General features: G+C 33.3%; 1 protein-coding gene across 3 annotated transcripts in view; it reads left to right on the forward strand.

The window, feature by feature from the left end:
• Nucleotides 1-12,432, forward strand: part of ZPLD1 (zona pellucida like domain containing 1) — a 250,642-nt gene that overhangs the window by 91,294 nt on the left and 146,916 nt on the right. For 2 of the 3 annotated variants that reach the window (XM_063703530.1, XM_055381207.2), the window contains one exon: nucleotides 4,150-4,209. The gene's annotated coding sequence lies outside the window, so the exon portion shown is untranslated. Of the gene's footprint in view, nucleotides 1-4,149; nucleotides 4,241-12,432 lie in introns of all 3 variants that reach the window. The other variant, XM_063703529.1, reaches the window with a different exon arrangement.

A 12,432-nucleotide genomic window follows, 5' to 3' on the forward strand; every position in this document is an offset into this window, starting at 1 on the left:
CAACAGTGGTAATGTCTTCTTTGTCAATTTTGATTGTGTTTATTTCAATCTTCTCTCTTTTTTAAATTAGTCTAGCTAGTGGTCTGTCAATCTTATTTATTTATTAAGAATCAACCTTTGGTTTCATTGATCTTTTACATATTTTTTCTCATCCCCATTTCATTCAATTCAGCTCTAATTTTCATTATTTCTTTTCTTCTGCTAGATTTGGATTTGGCTTGCTCTTGTTTTTCTAGTTCCTCTAGTTGTGATGTTAGGTTGTTAATTTGAGATCTTTGTAACTTTTTAATATGGATGTTTAGCACTATATATTTTCCTCTTGACACTGCATTTGCTGTGTCTCAGAGATTCTAGTATGTAGTATCTCCATTTTCATTAATTTCAAAGAGTTTTTTGATTTCTGTTTTAATTTCATTGTTTGCCAAAAAGTCATTCAGGGGCCTATTGTTTAATTTAATTTTCATCTAATTGTATGGTTTTGAGAGATCTTTTTGGTATTAATTTCTATTTTTATTGCACTGTGATCTAAGAGTGTGGTTGGTATCATTTTTTTTTAAATTTGTTGAGATTTGTCTTATAGCTCAGTGTGTGGTTGATTTCAGAGCATGTCCCATGTGCAGCTGAGAAGACTGTATGTTCTGTTTTTGTTAGGTGGAGTGTTCTGTAGATGTCTGTTAGGTCAGTTTGGTGAAGTGCTGAGTTCGGGTCCCAAATATCTTTGTTACTTTTCTGTCTTAATGATCTGTTTAGTACTGTCAGCGGGGAATTGAAATCTCCCACTATTATTGTGTGGTTATCTTACTCTCTTGTAGGTCTCAAAGAAGTTGTTTTATGAATCTGAGTGCTCAGTTTTGGGTACATCAATATTTAGAATAGTTGAGTCTTCTCATTGAATTGAACCCTTTGCCATTATGTAATGCCCTTCTTTGTCTGTTTTTAAAAATCATTGTTGGTTTAAAATCTGTTTTGTCTGAAATTAGAATAGCAACTCTAACCCTTTTTGTTTTCCATTTGCTTGATAAATTTTTCTTCATCTCTTTACTTTGAGCCTATGGGCATCATTGTACCTGAGATGGGTCTCCTGAAGACAGCATATAGTTAGATCATCCTTTGATATCCTACTTACCACTCTGTGCCTTTTAAGTGGGGCCTTTATCCCATTTACATTCAAGGCTATTACTGATATGTGCAGATTTGAACCTGTGATTGTGTTGTTAGCTGGTTGTTATGTAGACTTGATTGTGTAGTTGCTTTATAGTGTCAATGGTCTATAAACATAAGCACATATATAGACCATTTTTTTTTTTTTGGTGGCCAGTAATGGTCTGTGATTTCCATGTTTATCACTTTCTTAAAGACTTCTTGCTAGGCAAGTCTGGTGGGAATGAATTCCCTTAGCATTTACTTGTTTGGAAGCTATTTTACTTCTCCTACACTTAGAAAACTTAATTTGGCTGGGTATAAAATTTTTTGTTGGAATTTCTTTTCCTCTTTTAAAATAAGCATAATGTCAAGCTTTGTTAGTAGATTAGGCTGGAGGGACATTAGTAGGGTAAGGGATGTTCTACTGGGTCTGGTGCTATGTTTTGTTTATGCTGCTGAAGTTGCATCATGAGCCAGTTGTGCAGGAATGTCAGTACATACAGTGTGCTATGCCTCAGCTACATGCCCACAGTGCACACCCTCTCAGTGATCTCACAGCCTCAGCATAGACTTGTTTTACTCTTTCATGTGGTCCTCCTAATGCAGAAATTACACAGTGCAAAATGAGCCTGCAAAGGTACCCTGACAACCCCTGCATGCCCACCCAGCAACCTTGGTTACTTGTAACATGAAGGGTTGTAACTCATGGCTTTTCCAGAGTGACACCATACACTCCAGGTCTGTGTCCACAGTGGCATTGCTGTATTTGCTCTCATACCTGCCCATCCACCAGCTTTGGCTCAGCTGCATACCAGAGGCCTGCTTCCTACTTGCTGGGTGACTGGGACCAACTCTTTGGATTTTCAATGCACTCAGGAAATTTCACATTTCATGGCAAATAATTTAATATGAGCATACTATTCTCTTTTTGACTTTTATAATCACTCCCAGATAGAATGTTCCATACCCATTATGCAACAGAAAGAAAGGACTTGATTCTCCAAAATTAAGTAATTTTGACTTAAGACATTTTTGATTTATTTGTAAATCTTTACCAAGATTTACAATACCTTAATAAGAAAACACAAATACTGCTAGTGATATTCACTTAAAAAACTGCTTACTTATTTGTATTCCAACTGTAGTAAGCAGATATAGACTGAAGTTGGTATCAACAATCAAGATTTATTGACCCTAGGTAAATATTATAGAAAATAATATCAAGGTCAGTACTGGCTCAAGAGACCATTGATCTTGTGTGAAGGCTAAAATTTATCAATATTTCCATTATAGCACTACCTCATATTATAAAGATTTATTTTATGAACTGTAGTCTTCAGGAAGTATATGGTTCATTCTGAAGGAGGGTGAGAAGACCATTTAGAAACTGTTAGAATTATGGGCATGAAGACTAAACAATAGTGTAGTTTAGTGGAACATCACAAATTGTTTCCTAAAAGCACTTTTGCAGTTTATTTTTATTTTGGTGATTGCATTTTTATGTGGAGTGTGGCTGGTGCTAGGATGGTGCTGTTGTCAGCCATGTAGAGGCTCATGGAAGAAATGTACAGGGAATCAATAGGTTTAAGAATAAAGATGGCAGAGCAGAACTGGGAGGATGAGCAGAGCTGAGAGGAGTCATTTAGATGTTCACTTGTAATAATACTTCCCTGTTCTGCATAACTCCTTTATGTACAGTTCTACTGTAGTTTGCAGGGTTATGTCACAAAGCGGAAATAAGAACCACAGGCAGCAGAGGGCACCACAAAAAAAAAATCCTTAGGAAATATATTCATATTTTTACTGCAGAGAGTAAACTGATACATATGTATTAAAATAAGATTTTGATAGCCAGTGAAAATTCTTATTTTTGAAATCATGGGCTTACATTAAAACAGGACTGACTGCTGGCAGAAGTGAGCAAGAACCATCAGTACCAAATCATTAGCAAAGAAAGACCTATGTAAATTTACAACAAAAATTTATTGAAACTTTCTTGTAATCCTCCTACTACGGAATCTAAGAACTCTCAATAGCAAATTGTATTGAAAAATATGCTTTATTTGATCAGCAGAGTGATCTTTCAAAAGTGGATTATTCTAATTGTAGTTTACCTAAAGAAATGGTAAAAAAAAAATTTACAGTGGTATGGTCTTTCAGCAATAATTAGAAAATCAATCTTTCAGCAGATTATTATTAAAATAATTGTGGACATATATAGATAATATATATGTGGTGTTCACATATAATAAGGGAGAAGCCTATGAGGATTATTAAAGATATGTCAATTATGTATAATTCAAATATGTAATTTCAAGAAAAAAATGGCAAGTACTATTACTGGTCAAACACAGAAGAAATACAAATTCTAATACACGTATTAAAATGTTTACTTTAGTGATAACCAAAGAGCTCTATTTATAATTAGCATTAATAATGTGATTTTTTAAAAGACATTCCAAATTTTAATAATACAGAAAACTACCTAGTGTTGGTAAGAATTTGCAGAAAATGGGGTTTTTCACATAATCTCTTCAGTGAAGTATTAGTCAAAGCTGAGAGAAAGAGGCTTTTGACCATGCAATTTTATTTCCAGGAATGTATCCTAAGTAAATAACAAGAAATTAAGAATTTTAAGCACATGATGGTTTACTGTGGCATTATTGAAAATAATAAAAATTTTAAAATACTCAAAATGTCCAACAATTGTTGAGAGTGGTATCCCCCATGGGTCCTGAGTATTCATCCACATTCTTGGAAAGTGTTCCAGATTGCAAGGCTTATATCTTTTGTGTTCTGAGTAGCTTATGTAGCTAGTCACAAGTCAAATGAGTAGGTCAAGGTGACCACAACCTGACTACCATGTAATTTATAACAGCACATGCCTTGAGAGGAGAAGCCCTGGCTTATGTGTTGCTGGCTACAGTGACTGGCAGCTTGTCAAAAAGCCTCAGACTTTTGGTCCTGGGTTCTTCTCTTGTAATGCAATCTTTTTTTTGTATACAGGTGTCAGCTGAAAGCATGGTACACCTTCCTGGGACTTGACGGGAGGGGAGGACAATGCAAGTATGCAGATGATTCTATTTCTTGCTGTTCTGTGAGTGATAAAATCTTTTTTCTCCTACTTATAGTCTTGTGTCTTCTGTCACCATCCATGAATCAGTAACAGGTTAACTTTTTGGCTTACAAGTAGGGTAAAAATATCAGACTGTTCATGGTTCTTGACACAACAGGGACTTCACTAGTAAGTTAAGTGCATTTGAAAGAGGACTAAGCTGCTGTTGAAAGTTATGGTCTTGAAAAATACTATCAATATACAAAAATGTTCATGACACATTGATTAGAGAAAAAAATGACAAAACAGTACAGTTTGATATATATTTTTAAAAGTATGTACATGTGTGGAAAAATTCTAGAAGTGTACAAAAAGGTGAGTAAGAGTATCTTAAAAACAATTGCATCATGTTTTTCATTCAGTGGTTCTCAAACTTTATTGTGCATCAGAAGGCTGTTAAGATACTGCATGCTCAGTGTCAGCCCCACAGATTCTGATTCAATAGGTCTGGGTGGTGCCCAATGACTTGCATTTCTAACAAATTATCAGGTGATGCTGCTGCTCCTGTTCTTCAGGGAACCATACTTTCAGAACCATCATTTTAGTCCATGTGGTAGTTCAGTGTACTAGTTATAGACATGAACTCTGGAGCCAACTTCCTTGCATGTCTGTCTGATCCTGCCATGTCACAGTTTGACTTTAAGTAAGTTTTAAAATTAGTCTTGCCTCATTTTCTTATCTGGAAAATGGGGATAAAATCTCCATTTTAGTAAGATAATAGCACTAAAGCCATAAAAATTGACCCACAATGTCTACCATATTACAAGTGCTCTTATTATGTTGTGTAGACATCATAAATATATTAAAACCAAGAATGTTACTACTGGTTTTTTGTATTATAGCTATGGACCATTGTAGTGAACAGAGTATAAGATAATAGAATCAGGCACATTGTGTATACTGTCACCTATGGTATTTAATTTACTCATCTATAAAATGGGGCAACAACTCCTCTCCTGCAGTTTTTGGAAGGCTTCAATGCAATTACGTATATGAAATACCTGGGAAGTAACTTACGTCAGTTAATATTGATTCTCCTGCTTCTCACACCACTTCTGACCAAGCATCACCCATATATTTATCAAAAATTCATAATCACTTATTTGTTTGAATGTTCTGAATGTTTTTGACTTCAGAGATAAATAGCTCACCCTCTTGAAGCTTACATTGTATGGGGAGAAAATTTTAGGTTTAAGACTAGAAGCTAGAAAGACTAGAGCATTGTAATGGAAAAGGAATATTAGGAGTGAGAAAGTTTGATTTATCTGCTATTCTGCTGGTAATTTAATGCTTACTGTTGAGTAAATCTTTCATCTGTGTTTAACTAGTAAAGTGAGAAGATTGGGTATATATTTCTAAGATCCTTTAAACTCCTAACAGTCTTTCAATTTAAAACTTCTAATGCTTTATAAATTAGGTGTGAAAAACTGAAATACCTTGTGGACCAGCCATAATAGAAATGTGTGAAATGGCTGGCTTGCTATAGAGAGTGGTGGAGATACAACCACTTGGAGAGTGCATGCCTGTCTGAAGACATTAACATTAAAATTGTTTAAAAAATATTTAGCCTGCTCTTAAAAACACTTAAAGAGCTTTGAGATAATCATCTTCTAAATACTTGTAGTTGGAATAGTGAGAAAGAATGGCATTCTGCCTTTAAACATGAAGATGAGTTAATGCTGCAAAACAGAATATACTAGCTCTGCTACTGATTAACTCTTTGCATTTCTCATTTCAATGCAAACTGAAATCGTAGTAAATGCTGAGCAAGATAGCTAGCTAAATAATTTTAAAAATCCGTCTACAAAGAGTCAGCTTGCACCCGAGGTTAGTGGTGTGAGGTGGAGTGTTCTATATTTGCACTGCAGGTAGCTGATATTTGAAAGGCACATTAATCATGTTATCAATGGGTAATAATAAAGAATGGAAGTATTTTTATTATACATGTATAGAGATTATGACATTGAGTTCATTAAAGCAAAGATATCCTTTGGAAGAAGACTTACAGCAAATGGCAGAGATCATGAAAAGAGATCGTAAAATAAAAGATCTTGCTTCTTACTAGAAAAATTTTGTCCTGAAAATTTTCATATCTACTACTTTGCTGGACTTATGATTTTGGAAAATGAGGACAGGGATAAAATAATCTACTTGCATCCTTGCTTTGATTTAACTCAGAATGTTTAATTTGGTTTTCACAAACTAATGTAAATTAAAGAGTAAGAATGTCAAACGAATGCTGGTTGTATAAAATATGGGTTACTTAGGAGAAAAAAATTCACTTTGAAAACATCTGCAAGGAAGAAGGCTTCAGACCTCAAAAACAATGCCATTTGGCATCACTTTTGGGTTTTTTAAGAATATTAAGAATAAGTTTTTTCCACTAAGGTGTTAAAACTTCAGAAAATTATTAAAAACATTTTACATTTAAATATACATTTTACTTTTAAATTTATTTATTTATTTATTTATTTATTTATTTATTTATTTATTTATTTATTATACTTTAAGTTCTAGGGTACATGTGCACACGGTGCAGTTTTGTTACATATGTATACATGCGCCATGTTGGTTTGCTGCACCCATTAACTCGTCATTTGCATTAGGTATATCTCCTAATGCCATCCTTCCCCCTGCCCCCACCCATGACAATTTAATTTTACTGACAGTTTAATTTAATGGCAGTTTAATTACGTTTAAATTTGACTAAGAGGCCAGGAAGAAATCTCTTAATGTTGAAATTTTGTAGTAAATATGTTTGATTATTTTTTAAAGGTATTGAAAACACTTCTAAATTTGAGAACTATAATTTTAGTGTAATTTAGAGCATACTTGTTATCACATCAGCATGTTGTGTAACATTTTACTTACTTTATACCTTCATGAAGGTATATCGACATGAAATAAACTGCACATATTTAACATATTAAATTTGATAAGTTATGACATATATGTATACACATTAAATTATCACAGTCAGTATAATGAACATTTAACACACCCTGAAGTTTCTTTTTGCCCTTTTGTAATTCTCCCCTCCAACTTCTCTGACTCTCCTTCTCTCCCCTGCTGTCCCTCTGGCACCTCTAATAGGATTTTGTCATGGGAGCTCTTTATAGTCCCAAAAGACAAAATCCTGTATGACATAATCCCAAATGTTGAAATCCCCAAATCTCAAAATCCTAGAAATAAAATTTTGGAAAAAATTTAAAAAATTTGTAAAAAGATATTTGTTTACATTTTTTAAATGGATTTATTTGAGAAACATAAAAACATGACAACACTTCATAGGTCACTTTATGCAATAAAGTAGGCAACAATAACATACATATTTTTGCAAGCATAATACACTGAGGTATACTATTGACAGTCACATGGGTATAATAGTCATGAGCAGATGAACTATATCCATAAAGAAATAGGTGAAAAACCAAAATGTATAAAACCTATTACTATGGGTGCTAATTGTGTGTACCTAGCTTTATAATTGCAGTCATCTGAAATACTGTGATGCACAACTGAGGTTTTTGACCAGCTCAACCAAAAGCCAGCATCACCACTGAGCCAGCCCTCCAAAGACCCAGGATCTCATGAATTTTATCTGTCACAAATGCAAATGTACGAAAAGGACATCTCTTCACTTACTGAGGAAGTTTCAATTTTTTAATGTATATGCATCATGTTTACATACAGTCAACATTATGATAATGCACTTCCATGAAGTCACTTTTGCAAAAAATGTATAAAATGAATTTGAACTCACTAATAGTCCAACACAATTTACGGCTCCAGTATTGGAAATGATGCAAAGATGGAATACACAGCATAGTGAATTGTAAAAAATAATGCTGACAATTTAAAATAGTGGGAAAAATGAAATAAAAGAAAAAAATAAAAAAACTGAAAAGAAAATTCAACATACGAAAAAGGGTATGACGGGGTGACAGGATAGATTATGGGCAATTGCATGCAGACAGTGTATAAGAGGTTGCTGATCTTCATGATTATTAACTATATTTTAAGGCCTTACAAGGTGATAAATAGCTGCTTTTTTTTCTTTTTTGACATAGCCATTGGAGAATACATTCACATTCATTTTCTATGTGGTATTTCTCTTTTTGAAATTCTTCTGCGATTTGATATACACTGAAACTAGCATTTCTATCTTCTATGCTATGCTTGTATGTTGTTTTTGGTACTTGAAAACCCACTTTGCTTGTACTCATACACAGACCACAAATTTGGTGGAAATAATACTGGTGATCAAACAGCAACACCATTGCATAAGTGCCTTCTTATCCTACCTTGCACATAATTGTTTTAAAGCCAGTGAGTAACTTCACTGGCTTCTTCAGGCAAATGTGGTTTTAATTAATTAAAATCTCTTGAGAGGTCATCAGCTAGAAGGAATGTCAATGCAGGAAAATGGCACATTTTTAAACTGCAGTTTTTATCATTGCCATTATCTCATGGCCAGTCCACTCATCTGAATTTTCTAACAAATGCATTGGGTTGAATGGAGCAAAACAAACTTTATTGGCAACACTTTGAAACTCACTTTTAGAAGCTTTGGTCACATCTAATTCCAAATCCATCATTATAGTTTGGGGACTCAATTGAATTTTTTTTCTGCATTTAGACAATAACGTGGTAATAAGTCAATCAAACATGATGCAACTATTTTGTGATTGTGATTCTGGGGGATTTTAGACATTAGAAAGTTTAGACAGTAGGAATTTGGACGTTAGGCATTTTTGATCTTCTGTAATTTCAGCATTTGGGATTATGGTGTTCAGGATTGTACCGTTCAGAAAATGATCCAAATCCCTGTTTTATGGGCTAGTTTGCATATTCTAGAATTTAATATAGATGGCATCATATAGTATGCACTCTTTTTTGTCTAGCATCTTCAACTCAATGTGTTTATTTTGACATTTATTCATGTTTTTACCCACCTCAACACTCCATTTCTTTTTATTTCTCAGTAGTAGTTTATTGTATGGGTATGCTAAATTTGTTCATCCATTTGCCATTTAGTTTGTTTACAGTTTTTTGGCTAATACAAATAAAGACAAATATTCTTTTACAAGTCTTGTAGATACTGGCTTTCTTTTCTTGTGAGTAAATAATTAAGAGTTGAGTGGCTGATATGATAGGTGTACAGTTATATTTTTTATTAACTGACAAACCATTTAACAAAGTGGTTGTACCATTTTAAGTTACAACAGCACTTCATGAGAATTTCAGTTGCTGTTCATTCTCACCAACTCTTGGTAGGGTCTTTTTAATTTTAGTCATTCTATTACATGTGTAGTGATATCTTATTGTGGTCATAATTTGCATTTCCCTAGTGCGTGTTGGACATCTTTTCATGTGCTTATATCTTCTTTGGTGAAGCATCTGTTTCAATCTTTTGCCCATTTTTAAATTGGGATGTTTATTTTCTTATTATTGCAATTTGTGTCTTTCAAGGAATTGGTCTTTTTCATCTAGCTTATCAAATCTGTGGGCAAAGACAGTCGTTCATAACATTCTTTTCTTAATCCATTTAATGTCCATGAGATCTACGGTCTCTCTTTCATTTCTGATATCAGTAATTTGTGTTTTCTCTCTATTATTCTTAGTTAGCTTAGCTAATGGCTTATTGTTTTCTAAGTTCATTATTTAATAGATAAATAATAATTATATATATTTATGAGCTATAATAGGATGTTATGATATACATATACAATATAGAATGATTAAATCAGGCTAATTAACATAGTCATCACCTCACACACTAATCTTTTCTTTGTGGTGAGAATATTCAAAATCTATACTTTTAGAAATTTTGAAATATACAGTACATTATTAAAACTACAGTCACCATGCTGTGCAATACTTCACCAGAGTTTATTTCTCCCAATTGAAATGCTGTAGTCTTTGACTACTGTCTCTTCTTTCCCTGCTCTCCCCTAATCCCAGTCTTTGGGATTCCAGTCTCTAACCACCATTCTATTCTCTACTTCTATGAGTTGCGCTTTTTTAGATTCTACATATAAGTGAGATAAAGGGTTGTTAGTTTTTCCATCCCTGGATTATTTCACTTAGCATATTGTCTTCTAAATTTATTTATGCTCTTGAAAATGACAGAATTTTCTTCCCTTTAAAGGATGAATAGTATTGCCTTGTATATATATATACCACATTTAACAATATTTATTTATTTTTGATACATAATAATTGTAAATATTTAAGGAGTACATATGCTATTTTCATATATGCATACAATGTGTAATGACCAAATCAGGGTCATCAGAATACCTGTCACCTCAAACATTCATAATTTCTTTGTTTAGGGAACATTTCAAGTCTTTCCTTTTAGCTACTTTGAAGTATACAATAAATTATTGTTAACTATTGTCATCCTACTGTGCTATCAAACACTAGAATTTATTCCTTTTATCTTACTGTATTTTCATACCCAGTAAACAGCTTCCCTTCCTCCTGCCCTCCCCACTACTCTTCCCAGCTTTTTCTTACCACCACCTATTCTTCACCTCCATGAGATCAACTTTTTCTTTGCTTCCAACATTTCTCGCAAGGCAGATCTCTGGCAACAAATTCCATGAATTTTTGTTTGTCTGAGAAAATCTTCATTTTGCCTTCACTTTTGAAGAATAATTTCATAAGGTACAGAATTCTAGGTTAGTGGGTTTTTCCTTTCAACATTTTAAATGCTTCACTTAATTATTTTCTTGCTTGCATAATTTCTGGAGAAATCAGATGTAATTCTTAGCTTTGCTCCTCTATAGGTAAGGTGTTTCTAACTGTGCCCCACCCCACACCCCACCTCTTTGGCTTTTGTCAAGATTGTTTTTTTTATCTTCGATTTTCTGAAGTTTGGCTATGATATGCCTAGGTGTCATTTTTTAAGCATGTATCCTGCTTGGTGATCTTCAATTCTCTGGTTTAATGTTTAACATTAATTTGGGAGAAATTCTCAGTGATTATTGCTTCAGTTATTTCTTCTGGGCATTTCTCTCTCTTTTTTTTTTTCCTTCTGTTATTCTCATTACACGTACATTTCACCTTTCGGAGTTGTCCCACAGGTTTTTTATGTTCTGTTTTGTATTGTTCTTTTATAGCCGGAATCCAGGTTGAGGACTATCTTTTTTATTAGCTTTAAGTAAAGTAACTAACACCTTTTCAGTTGGTAGTTGATGTTTTTTTCTATTCTGACACCAACTTATTGGGTAACTTTGGATAAGTTAAATTTTCTAATTTTCTTCAGTTGCCTAATGAAGGGTTAGAATAACTGACATTCTTGTGGCACAGAAAAACAGTGCTTATATTTCGCCTTAACAAAACAGAGTTCTAATTCTGTTCTGATACTAATTTCCTTATATTGTTAGCTGACATATATATATAACAAAAATATTTCTAAATAAAAAATAATAGTTAACATTTATTGAACAGTTACTCATTGTGAGGTGTTCATGCAAGCACTTCACATGCATTGACTCAGGCCTAGTGGGTGAGTATTGAAATGTCTCCCTTTTACAGGGGAATAGTGAGTAACAGGGAGGTGCAGTAACATGCCTAGGGTCACTAGCTGGTGGATGCTGGAATTTGGGTTCAAATATAGGCAATTGGGTAGAAAGCCCACAATTGTGTCAACTATTTTCTACTGATGTATAAGACTATTTAAAATTTTCTTTATTGAGAAAAATATAATTCCATGAATTAATAAGATCTTATGCTTTAATTGTAAAAAGAAAGCTTTATGTTAAACTTTGGTTAGTTTAGTATCTTGGTATTGTTTTTTTCAAAGAACTGTTAAAAAGTTTCTTAAAATCTTTTTACAGCATGTTTAAGCCTCTTGTAAATAGGGGTAGTGGGTAAAAAATATTAATTAAAATATCCACAAGTATTCTTTTCAATTATTTGGTAATCAAAAATTCTGATGATATTTCAGAATTTTCTTAAGTATTCTTCTTTTAAAATCAACTAATTTTATATTTGGCAATTCTCTTATAAGTTTAGGCAAATAATGTAAATGAGGCAGAGTGCTTTGTCAACATGATCATCCAACTACAGATACTAATAATTAAAAAGGGAGAGGATAGATGAAAGGAAAAGAAATCCTACACACAGACTCTGTTTTATTTATCTTGCCTATAATAATCCTATAT

Source organism: Gorilla gorilla, chromosome 2 (assembly GCF_029281585.2).
Source record: "Gorilla gorilla gorilla isolate KB3781 chromosome 2, NHGRI_mGorGor1-v2.1_pri, whole genome shotgun sequence".
In the NCBI taxonomy this organism is placed as follows: domain Eukaryota; kingdom Metazoa; phylum Chordata; class Mammalia; order Primates; family Hominidae; genus Gorilla; species Gorilla gorilla.